At 39.8% G+C, this 11286-nt stretch overlaps 1 protein-coding gene across 1 annotated transcript in view; it reads left to right on the top strand.

The window, feature by feature from the left end:
- Positions 1-11286, top strand: part of WHRN (whirlin) — a 162470-nt gene that overhangs the window by 100220 nt on the left and 50964 nt on the right. The gene's annotated exons all lie outside the window — the stretch shown is intronic.

Below are 11286 nucleotides of genomic sequence, written 5' to 3' on the forward strand. Positions count from 1 at the left end.
TTCCTTCCTTCCTTCCTTCCTTCCTTCCTTCCTTCCTTCCTTCCTTCCTTCCTTCCTTCCTTCCTTCCTTCCTTCCCCTGCTCTCTTCAAGGCCTAGCTCAGGTGCCATTTCCTACATGAGGCCCTTTCTGAGCTTTCTGGTTGTTAGCCTTCCACTCCAATTCCTGAAATTCCTTTGCCTTTGCTTTGTTCACATTTTTAGCTATTTGTCTATATCCATGTTGTTTCCCCCAGAAAGATATAAGATCTTTGAAAGCAGATTTTTTAAAAAAAAAGTTCTTTTTCCCCAGTGCCTAGTCCAGTGTCTGGGCACATAATAGGTATGGAATAACTTCTTATTCAGTTGAATTGAGCCTAGATATTGTATCTGGGTTAGAATTGCGGGTCTGAGACTTCAGTATGGGTGCTCTAAAGTAGGTAGGCCCTTGGTGAATAAAATGGAATTTGTTTTCATTCAACAAGCATTTATTAATGCGTAGCAGAAGACTCTACTGGCATGAGGATATACAAAGTTTAGATTGAACACAGTCCCTAATCTCATACAGCTTAGAGTCTATTAGGGGAATAAGGCACAAACACAGATAAATCCAATGCAGTACAAAGTATTACAGGAAAAATGCACGAAACACGTTCAGGGCAGAGTTCTGCGTGAGGTCTAGGGGCCAAATTTCTTCAGTGTTCTAATAGAAATGATGTGGGGGATTTGGGCCTTAAGAATAACTGCTACCTGTCCTTGGGTGATATTTTTATTTAAAAATCATCTCAAGGCATTTTAATTAATAATTTTATAATAATAAATTATTATATATCATGTATAATATATAAATAATAAGTTTAATAATGTTTATAAATTTAGTATAATAATTATAAATATATTATAAAAATTATAAATTTATAAATAATAATATTTACTATTATTTAATGATAATTTAATAATAATATTTAATAAAAGCAAAACATTAATAAATTTAATGATAAATAACACTAATTAAAAATTTATCATCTCAAGGCATTAATAATACCCATATCTGTACAGTATTAAGAACCCTCATTTTTAATATTCTGAAATAAGTACTAATTAACTGGTTTAAAAACATAATTGTTCTATACTGGTGCCACCTCCCTGCCTCACAATGCACCAGCAGAAATGCTCCTTTGAAACAATGGAGCAGAACAATGCAAACCAAACCAGCGTGTCTCAGAGCCCTGATTTCATAGTTTATGTCGGCCTCGTGCTTCTTGGGTGTCCCCCGACAATGCCCAGCACAAGGGTACCAGGATGTCCCCCGAGGAAGCACTCCCTCAGAACTTCCTGCCTGCCTGACAGGAGGGCCACAATGTGGGCAAATGAACAGCTCCAGCTCTTCTGCCTCTGATTTCCACCCGGGCTGCTGTCAGGCCTTTCCTTAAGGATAGCCGTGGGGGTGGGGATGGCGTTAGCCTCTAATCATTACTAGTGAAGCCAAGATTATGCTGTCTATTTTGTCTGCCCAAGACAGACTGCACACACTTGTTCTCAGGAGTTATTTGTTATTTTTGTCTTGGCTCTGAGGCAGGAAACATTTCAGCAAAGATGGTCCAGCATCCATTCTCCTCCTCCTTCTCCCTTCCTGAGAAACTGGGAAGAATTCGAAGCCCAGAGCTGTATCTCTCTGTCCTTTTCCTTACAGAGGAAGCTATCCTTTTAGGACCCTCAGTCACAGGATCATTGACTGAGAGCTAAAAGGAGTGTTAGGGGCCCCTCATTTTATAGATGAACAAATAAAGTCCCATAGAGGTGAAATGACTTTCTGAGGGTTAGTTACACAGACAGCACTAGTGGCAGACCTGGGATTTGAACCGAGGGCTTATGCCTCCAAAACAGGGGGTTTTGACATTCTGCTTGGAGTGTGAGGAAAATTCAGTTCCAGGTGGGAAGCTTTCACAGGATCTTAGGGTACTGGAGATGGAAAGGATCTTAGATGTCATCTAGTCCTTTTTTACAGATGAGGAAACTGAGACCCTGAAAGGGAAGGGACTTGCCCAAGAATACACAGCTGTACATGGAAGAAATGGAATTTGGACTCAGGGCTTTGGAGTTAGAATTGGGACCCAAGACTTCTGACTTAAAGGGATATGTCCAAATATGGTGGCCAACATAAAGTATTGCTTTTCATACAAAGTTTATGCACCTTCTCTGATTGGGCTCTTAGCGTTGGTAGGTACCTAGCAAATATTTATTGATTTGAATGCACTGGAAGCAGTGGGGTGTATCGCAAAAGGAATTGGATTTGATTTGCAACAAGATTTCTCCCTGGAATCCAGCATGGGTTAGACTAGTCCCAGAGTATGAGATTCTCCAGTTTCCTTCCTAAAGACTGGCTCCCACCTGTGCTCGGGAGAATGTGCTTCAATCTACTTTATTATAAAGATCAGCCTCACTTCATCTGCATTTTAGTCCTTTTACAACAGCTGAATAGGTCGTGGGTGGTAAAGGCAGCAGTCCCACAAAGTGCAAGAGGCGGCGTGCAGGAAGTTTCCTGGACTTTCCTTGGAGGGGCTCTCTCATTGGTGCTGTACCACGGCATCCACAATGGGCCTGTCACATCCTCCTCCCTTCCACCTCCCAGACTCCTCACAGGTTGTCTGTGTTTTCAGAGACATTGGCCACATGCCCACTGGCTTCTTCTGCTGCCGTGGAGAGGCGTCTGCATGTAGCAATATCACAGAATCGTAGAACCTTCGTGTCACTGACTCTGGGAGCTGCAAATGACCTTCAGAACCCCTAGACTTTCACAAGCACCTTCTCTGCAGCATCTCTGACAGGTGGTCATCACATCTCTGCTGGAACACTTCCGGTGTTAGGGGACTCACTACCTCTTGAAGCCGGCCATTCCATTGTTGCATAGCTGTTGCTGGATAGCTCTAATTTTAGGAAGTTTTTTCTATTAAGCTAAAACTTTCTTCTCTGTAATTTCTCTCCATCATTTTATGCTTCCCCTCTGGGGCTGTACAGGAATAAGCCTAATCCCTTTTTCAGATGAGAGTCCTTCAAATATCGCCACCTTCCTCTTCTCAATTAGTACAAATTTACAATATTAAATGTTTCCCAGAGAGCTCTCTATGGTACCAGGTTGAGATTCCAAGAAAGAGTTCAAGCCTTGGAAACAAAATGCTATATGTGTATACAAACACAGGTATATATATGGATGTACACATATGCACATATAAATATATATACACATATGTACACACATATCTGTCTGTCTGTCCATCTGTATCTATCTTTCTATCAATCAATCTATCTAATCCGTCTGTCTCTGTCTGTCTCTCTATCTAATCTGTCTATCCATCTCTCTGTCCAAGTATCCATCCATCCGTCCATCCATCCATCCATCTATCCATCCATCCATCCATCTATCTATCATCTATCTATCTATCTATCTATCTATCTATCTATCTATCTATCTATCTATCTATCTACCTATCTATCCATCCATCCATCCATCCATCCATCCATCTATCTATCTATCTGTCCATCTATCCATCCATCCATCCATCCATCCATCCATCTATCCATCCATGTATCTATCTACCTACCTATCTGTCTATCTGTCTATCTGCCAAGCTGATTGCTAAAGCTTATTATCTCAAGGCTCATCCATACCAGTACCCAGGAGGTGCATGTCTTGTACATGGATGAGGGACCCTTTTTCTGTCTGACCCCAGCCCATGGTTCTGGCCTTTTCTTTCATTATTCCCTTTACATGGACCTCCTAGACCTAAGTTTCAGCTCCAGCTTTGATAGTTTAAATAATTTAAATAATTTACATCACCCCAGGGAAGTCACTTTACCTATGTGCCTCTGTTTTCTGAGATGTAAAATGGGGATAAGAATTGTGAAACTACCTAATTCAGAACTTTGTGGGGAAAGCACTTTGAAAATTTCCAGTGCTATAGAAATGTAAACTATTGTTGCTGCTTCTTTCCCTCCCCACAATACCCCCATGTATTATTATTATTTTCATACTCTCCTTAGAGTTCTTTTGACCCCAGATCATTGTCTGCCCTTCAAGGCCTAGTTCAATCTCACCTCCATGAATCTTTCCTTTTTCACCCTAGCTAGAAATAATCTTTACTGCTGCTGAACTACTTTTTAATACTTATCATCTGCTCCACTCATGGGATGCTTGTCAATATAGTGCCTTGGATTATAGTTATTTGTGGGCATCCTTATTTCCCCTTGACTAGGCTGTAACTCCATCAGGATAGTGACCCTGTCTTCTCTCCCCCACCACAGTCCTCCCACAGCACTGAGCATAGGGCTTTGCTCAAACTCTGCTCAACATGTATTTGCTGACTGAATCAAATTCATTTTCTATGCCATAGATATACAGAGATAATTCATGCCATGCCTGCTTTGTTTACTGAGAGAAATTGATTCATGGCCTACTGTGGCCACAGAAGAGAATAAATTCCCTGGGAACTGTTAGTTGTCCTGAGTGTAGGAGAAACTCCATGTTCTGCCCTTGGCGAGGTTCCTTCATGCCTGTATCGGTACCTGAAGGAATTCACTTTGTCACCTGATGGACTGCAGATGATGGAGGGATCTTACCTTAGCCTGACAACGAAGGGCATTTTGGAGGTCTGCTATCACTTGCAACATCTTAAGTGATAAATATTCCTCCTGGAGTGAAAAATAAAATGAAAATGCTTTTATTGTTTTATCCTTCAGCGCCCTCTATGGCAGCACTCCCCTCCCCCTTGCCCCATGGGTAATACTGGGTACCTAAATTTGGTTCTGAAAATGTTGTCCCTTTGAATGTGTGGGCAGGAGGAAGCTAACTAGTCAGGTGCTGATGCATTTTTTGTTGTTGTTTTTTTTGTTGTTGTTTTTGTTTTGTGATTTGTTTTTTTCCTTCTTGATTAACAAGAACAAAATATTAGCCTTGGCTTCCTGGTCTGTAGAGACTTGTGATGATCGGTTTATGCTTCCTTAAATGTCAATTTAATTGTCAGTCCAGCTTCAAAGAGAGCTCTAGCAAAAAGTAATATTTCTGTGCATAAGCAAATACAGCTGCCAATGTATTTGTAATGTACTGGCTTTTCTCCCAGGAGCTCTACAGAGATTTTTCAGCATGGCACATAGAATCATAGCATGTCAGAGCTAGACAGAGATTTAGGATGGAGAATATTAGACTCTAGAATAGATAATGTCAGAGTTGGAAGACATGCAGAACACAGAAAACTGGAGAATGTAGAATATCAGAGCTGGAAAGAACTTTAGAAAGTAGAACATTAGACTATAGAATATAGAATGTCATAGCTGGGGGGACCTTGGAACACAGAATTTTTTCCCACAGGATAGTATGTCAGTTCTGGGACTTAGAACATAGAATATTAGACTATAAAATACAGAATGTCGAAGCTGGAGGGGACCTTAGAACATAGAATATTATTCCATAGTATAGTATGTTAGTTCTGGGACTTAGAATATAGAATGTTACACTATAAAATACAGAATGTCAAAGCTGGAGGGGACCTTAGAACATAGAATATTATTCCATAGTATAGTATGTTAGTTCTGGGACTTAGAACATAGAATGTTTGACTATAGAATACAGAATCTCAGAGCTGGAAGGAACCTTAGAATGTAGAATGTTAAGACTATAGAATATAGAATATAAAACTGAAAGGGACTTTGGAACCCAGAGTGTTACACCATAGAATATAGTATGTCAATCCTGAGGTTTAGAACATAGAATGTTAGACTACAGAATATAGAATATCAAAGCTAAAAGAGACTTTAGAAAATAGGATGTTCGAATATAGAACACAGAAAGCTCCAGCTGGCAGTACGTTTAAAGGCCATCTCACTATGTCTCGTTTAAGGAAACTTAGTCCCAGGCTAAAGATGAGACTTGCTTAAGTTCACAAGAGTCAGTGCAGCAGAGTCTCTTGATTGCCAGTCCTGGGTTCTATCCCCTACATGAGTTCTTTCACCCTGTCCTCCTTTGGCTTGTACTAATCAATTCCCATGTTGATTCCTCCTAGCTGTTCTCCTCTTATTTTAATAGAACACACTCAAAGTGATCAACCTTTCCTAAGGGAATGGTGAGATATTTTCTGTAGATCTCAACATTTTTCATAGGAAAAGAGCTACCAAAGTCACCATTATATGCAAAACAGTCTCTTGGATTTTCTGGTTTAATTACAGGCAGAGTTAGAATGAAATAAGGGAGGAAGATTATATTTTTAAAAATTAGTTTAAAATGATAGGGACTTGCTTAAGAAGAAAGGATGTTTCATTGATATTAAACATGCATGTCTAAACACCACAGTGACACCAGAGTGGTATAGCTGAGTACACACGAAACAGAGCAGAGTTGAGCTAAAGGGAGATATATAGCTATAGGAAAGGTGCATGAAAACGAGAAGAGAAGGGGCAGACAGGCAGCTGTCGGGCTCCAAGCACTGTGCTGAGGACTGGGGGATACAGATACAAGGAAAAAGAAAAACCTTGCTCTCAAGCAGTTTGCATTCTAATGAAGGAAGATAGCACGTAAAAGGGAACATAAAAAAGACATACAAAAAAGAAGAGAAACTCAATTTAATAAATTGGTGGAAATAAGCAGGAAAAGAAATGAAATAATCTCTATCAAACAGGCCAGAGCATTCCAGGGAAGCTTTCATTTACAGCAAGTCTTAATAGCATGAAGGGAAGTAAAATAGGAGACAGCCACACAGAGAGGGAAAATGTGTGGCGGAGAAGGAACTCTTTGCACCAAGGCTCAGGAGAGAATTATAGGGAAAGCGGGGGAGGAGAAAGGAAGCAGAGACATTTTATTTTATTAAAATTTTGAAGCATTTTGTTATTCAGAATTTGACAAACACCAGAAACATGAATATTTTCATAAACGAAGCACAGAAAAAGTACAGTACAGTTATGAAATGACAAATCTTGTTATGTACAGCATTTTTAAGTACATATTAGATTTTCCATGTTAATTTACCAAAAGCTGTTGCCATTATTTTTGTTTCCCACTAAACCTCCTTTGTTCTTTTTTCTTCCTTTCTTTTTTTTGTTTTGCTCTTATTGATCCTTTTCTCTATCAATTATTCTTCTCTCTCCCCATTTTGAAAACTCTACTTTATACTGTTATTAGCACAGCCACTCAAAACAGATCTGTACATTGGCCGTGTCTAAAAGGCATGTCTTAGTCTGCTCCCTAGTCTACCACTTTTCTCTCTGAAGGTGGATAACCTCCAAAGTTCTCTGAAGTCATGATTAGTCATTTTATTGATCAAAGTTCTGATGGATTTCAAAGTTGTTATTTTTCAAAACATTATAATTATTATATAAATTGTTTACCCAGTTCTGCAAACTTCACTTTGCATCAATTATATAAATTGGCCTAGATTTCTTTAAATCTGTTTCTTTCATCATTTCTTATAGCATAAAAATATTATATTACATTCACATACCATAATTTATTTAATTGTTCCTCAATTTCTGGGTGCCCCCTTAGTTTTTATTTTTTTACTTCAACAAAAAATGTGCGTCTATAAATATTTTTAACACACAATTCTTTCCCTCTTTCTTTTATTTCTTTGAAGAGGGTCTATACTTAGTAGTCATATTGCTGGATCAAAGGGTATATACATTGTTTAGTAAGTTTGGGGTTATAGTTCCAAAATGCTTTCCAAAATGGCTAGACAAATTCATAGCTCCATCAGAAGTACATTGTTGTGCTGTCTTCCTATAACCACCACATAACTTTTATTCTCCTTTTTTAAAATCATCTTTACCAATCTGATGGGTATGAGATAAAACCTTAGAGTCCTTTTCATTTGCAGCTCTCTTATTATTAGTGATTTGTAGCATTTCTTAGAAATATGGTTATTGATAACTTGCTTTTCTTCTTTAGACATGTGTTTGTTCAAATGAAAGGAAATCTTTTAATCTATGGTTTTAGTGGGGTCAGGATTATAATAGCTAGGGAATAAAGAAGAAATATAATCAGGAGAAGTTTCACAAACGGTACTGTATCAGGAATTGCCAGACTATGGCCTGAGGGCCAAATCCACCCTGCTGCCTGTATTGAAAAATGTAAAAACCAGTCTTAACTCCAGACTGAACAGAAACAGACAGTGGGTGGATTTGGCTTGCAGACCCCATGAGCAAAGACAAGGAAGAGTGATTGAGCCGTACTGAAGTGGAGTGACCTGTCCCATTTATTGTCTCTAAGCTACTCCCCAGGCATCCCCAATATTCATGGTGCTCTGGCCAAAATCAGCAGATACCCAGGCCTGGGACAGAGGTTCCTTTATGTGATGAGTAACGGTATAGATCCCAATGGCCAATAAACTTCACTCATCCTATCAAAAAAAAAAACAAAACAAGCCAACCACCACCTGTCGGGGATAGGTAGGGTGTAACCTTTTAGAAGACTTCGAACATGAAGTAGTGGAATTTAGACTTGTCTGTTAGTGTAGGGCAGCTAGGTAGCACAGTGGATAGAGCATTGGTCAGGAAGAATCATCTTCCTGAGTTCAAATCTGGCCTCCTACACTTACTTTGCTATGTGACGCTTGGCAAGTCACTTAACCTTGTTTGCCTCAGTTTCCTTATCTGCAAAAATGAGCTGGAGAGGGGCAGCTGGGTAACTCAGTAGATTGAGAGTCATGCCTAGAGATGGGAGGTCCTAGGTTCAAATCCGGCCTCAGATACTTCCCAGCTGTGTGACCCTGGGCAAGTCACTTGACCCCCGTTGTCAACCCTTACCACTCTTCCACCTAAGAAGCCAATACACAGAAGTTAAGGGTTTAAAAAAATGGACTGGAGAAGGAGATGACAAACCACTCCAGTGTCTTTGCTAAGAAATCCCAAATGGGATCACAAAGAGATGGAAATGACTGAAAACTGACTGAATAAGAAGGAGGGATGGAAAAGCTAGATGAGGGAGTGATCTAAGGTCTAAGTTTGGAAAAGCATAACTACTCCTAGTACTGTCACTTATGGACCCCAAATCATAATTCTAGATTTCAGAACACATTGATGGCTTTCTAGCTCCCTTCTAATATTTGATGCTGTAACCTCACATTCTCCATTCTAATATGCCTTCCAACTTAGTGTCTTATGAAGGTGGCATTGGGTAGAGAGCACCTGAGCAATCTATTATGTAAACAAATTATAACTTATATGAACATAATCAATACCGAGTATCCAGGAGGAGGGGTGGCCAACAGTGTCATGCTTCTGAGGAGTTAAGAAGTAGGAGACCTAAGAAAAGGCCATTGAATTTAGCAATTAAGAGATCATTGGTAACTTTAGAGAGGCCTGCAGAGAAGAGAGAAGTGGGTACAGACTGAGGAAACAAGCAAGAAGAACAGATCATTTTTTCTTAGGAGTTTTGTAGGGAAAAAGGAGATTCATATAAAATGAGAGATTTTGCAAGGTAAGGTGAAGAGGAAGAGAGTAGGGTCATCTGTAGGTATTTTTTTTAATGAGAAGGGAAACCTAGGCATGGTAAGTAATTTAACCTTTCTGGGTCTCAGTTTCTGCACCTATAAAATGAGGGGATTGGCTATGATAACCTACAGGATCACTTTCATATCTCTCTATGATCTGTCTATGTTCTTGTGATTATGGTTAACAGATAAGGAGTGAGTGAGTGGATAGAGATCAGAGATTACAAAGAGCTGATATGACTGAAACTATGTGCTCTTACTGAAGATAGGATTACAATCAGTTAACTAGAATTTATTAAGCTGTGTGTGTAAAAGGGAAAAGGGGGTTTTGGTTGGATTAAATATTTAAATGGGTGGTCAACATAATTGAATAAATATCAATTCTAAAATTATTTTAGCAACTTATTTATAAAATATGAGAGTAGAAATAGAGAGATGATAAGAGGGTAGAGTGAGAGATCTAGCTTAACGATCTAGACTATGTGCTTGATCCCTGGCTTTACTCTGGCAGGGCTCTAGAGGTCCCAGCTGGAGAGCCTAAAAGTCAGTTAACAAGAGTTTTAGCCATGAGGGCTCCTCCCAATCAAGAGAGCCTCTAGAGGATAGTACCTCTAGAGAAGCTAAGGCAGTCAGCCTTTTTCACTCACCATGTATAATTCAAAGGGAGAGATTTAAAAACAGTCTCACCAAGTTCAAGGTCCCAGCCAGAGCTCCTCCAGGTCCAGAAACGAATGAGAAGAGCATTACAGGAAGTTGTCACTCCCTTTTAAAGGTGCTTCTTTTGCGTCACTTCCTGTACCTTCCTCTTAGTTTCCTCTTAGTCCAATCACAATGGATGCTTTGCTTAGGACTGCCCAGGGAGCAGTCAGTCAATTCTGATTCATCACCCACTCTTGCACATGTGGGTCACAGACTCCCCAACTTATGAATTAAGTGGTGATGTTTACACCTTTAGTGATTAAATCTAAGAATGGGCAGGGTAGATTTAATTTCATTAACATGTGCCAGGTACTGTGCTAGGTGTGGAGGTTTTAAAGGAAGGCATCCTTATTTCCTCCTTTTCCATGAAAGACCAGTCCCTCCTCTCAAGAAGAGCTTAGTCTAATGGTAGGTATAAGTTCAAAGGTTCACTTGGCTAGAAGGATTACCTTTTCTTCCAAGATCTAAGCAAAGGAGGTGAGGATGAGGGAAAATGTTGAGGAGAGGGATGAGTTCATAACCATTCTCTATTTTTGGTATCTCTATTTTTGATGTCAAGTATCTGTAACCTGATTTCTTCCTTTCTGGTCTTCTCTCTTCCATTAGACTGAGAGCTCCTTGAGAGCAGGGACTTTGTAAGGTAAAAACCATCGTTGTAATAACCCCTGTGCTTTAGGGAGTGTTGTAAGCATAGTAGTTACCTAATAAATGTTTGTTGACTCACTGATTGTCAGTCAAAGTTTGTAATCCAGTTCTTCTAACCTTCTTGTAGTTCCTTGAACACTCTCTTTCATTTTCTGTCTCTAGGTCTTTGTACCATCTGCTGCCCCTCCCCCCACCCATGCTTAGAATGTTCCCAGGCTTCCTCAAGGGCCACCAAGGTGACTCATATGGATAGAGTACTAGACCTGGAGATGGGAGGTCCTGGGTTGAAATCTGACTCAGATACTTTCTAGCTGTGGGACCCCAGGCAAATCGCTTCACACAATTGCCTAACCCTTACTGCTCCTCTGCCTTGGAATCAATACCTACTATTGAGTCTGAGACAGAAGATGAAGGTTAAAAAAAATGGAATTATATCAGGTGCACTTTGCCCCTATCTGCTGCTTGAGCCTTCCCCCCTTCTGTCTGCTCTAG

This window comes from Gracilinanus agilis, chromosome 2 (assembly GCF_016433145.1).
Source record: "Gracilinanus agilis isolate LMUSP501 chromosome 2, AgileGrace, whole genome shotgun sequence".
NCBI classification, from domain to species: Eukaryota; Metazoa; Chordata; class Mammalia; order Didelphimorphia; family Didelphidae; genus Gracilinanus; species Gracilinanus agilis.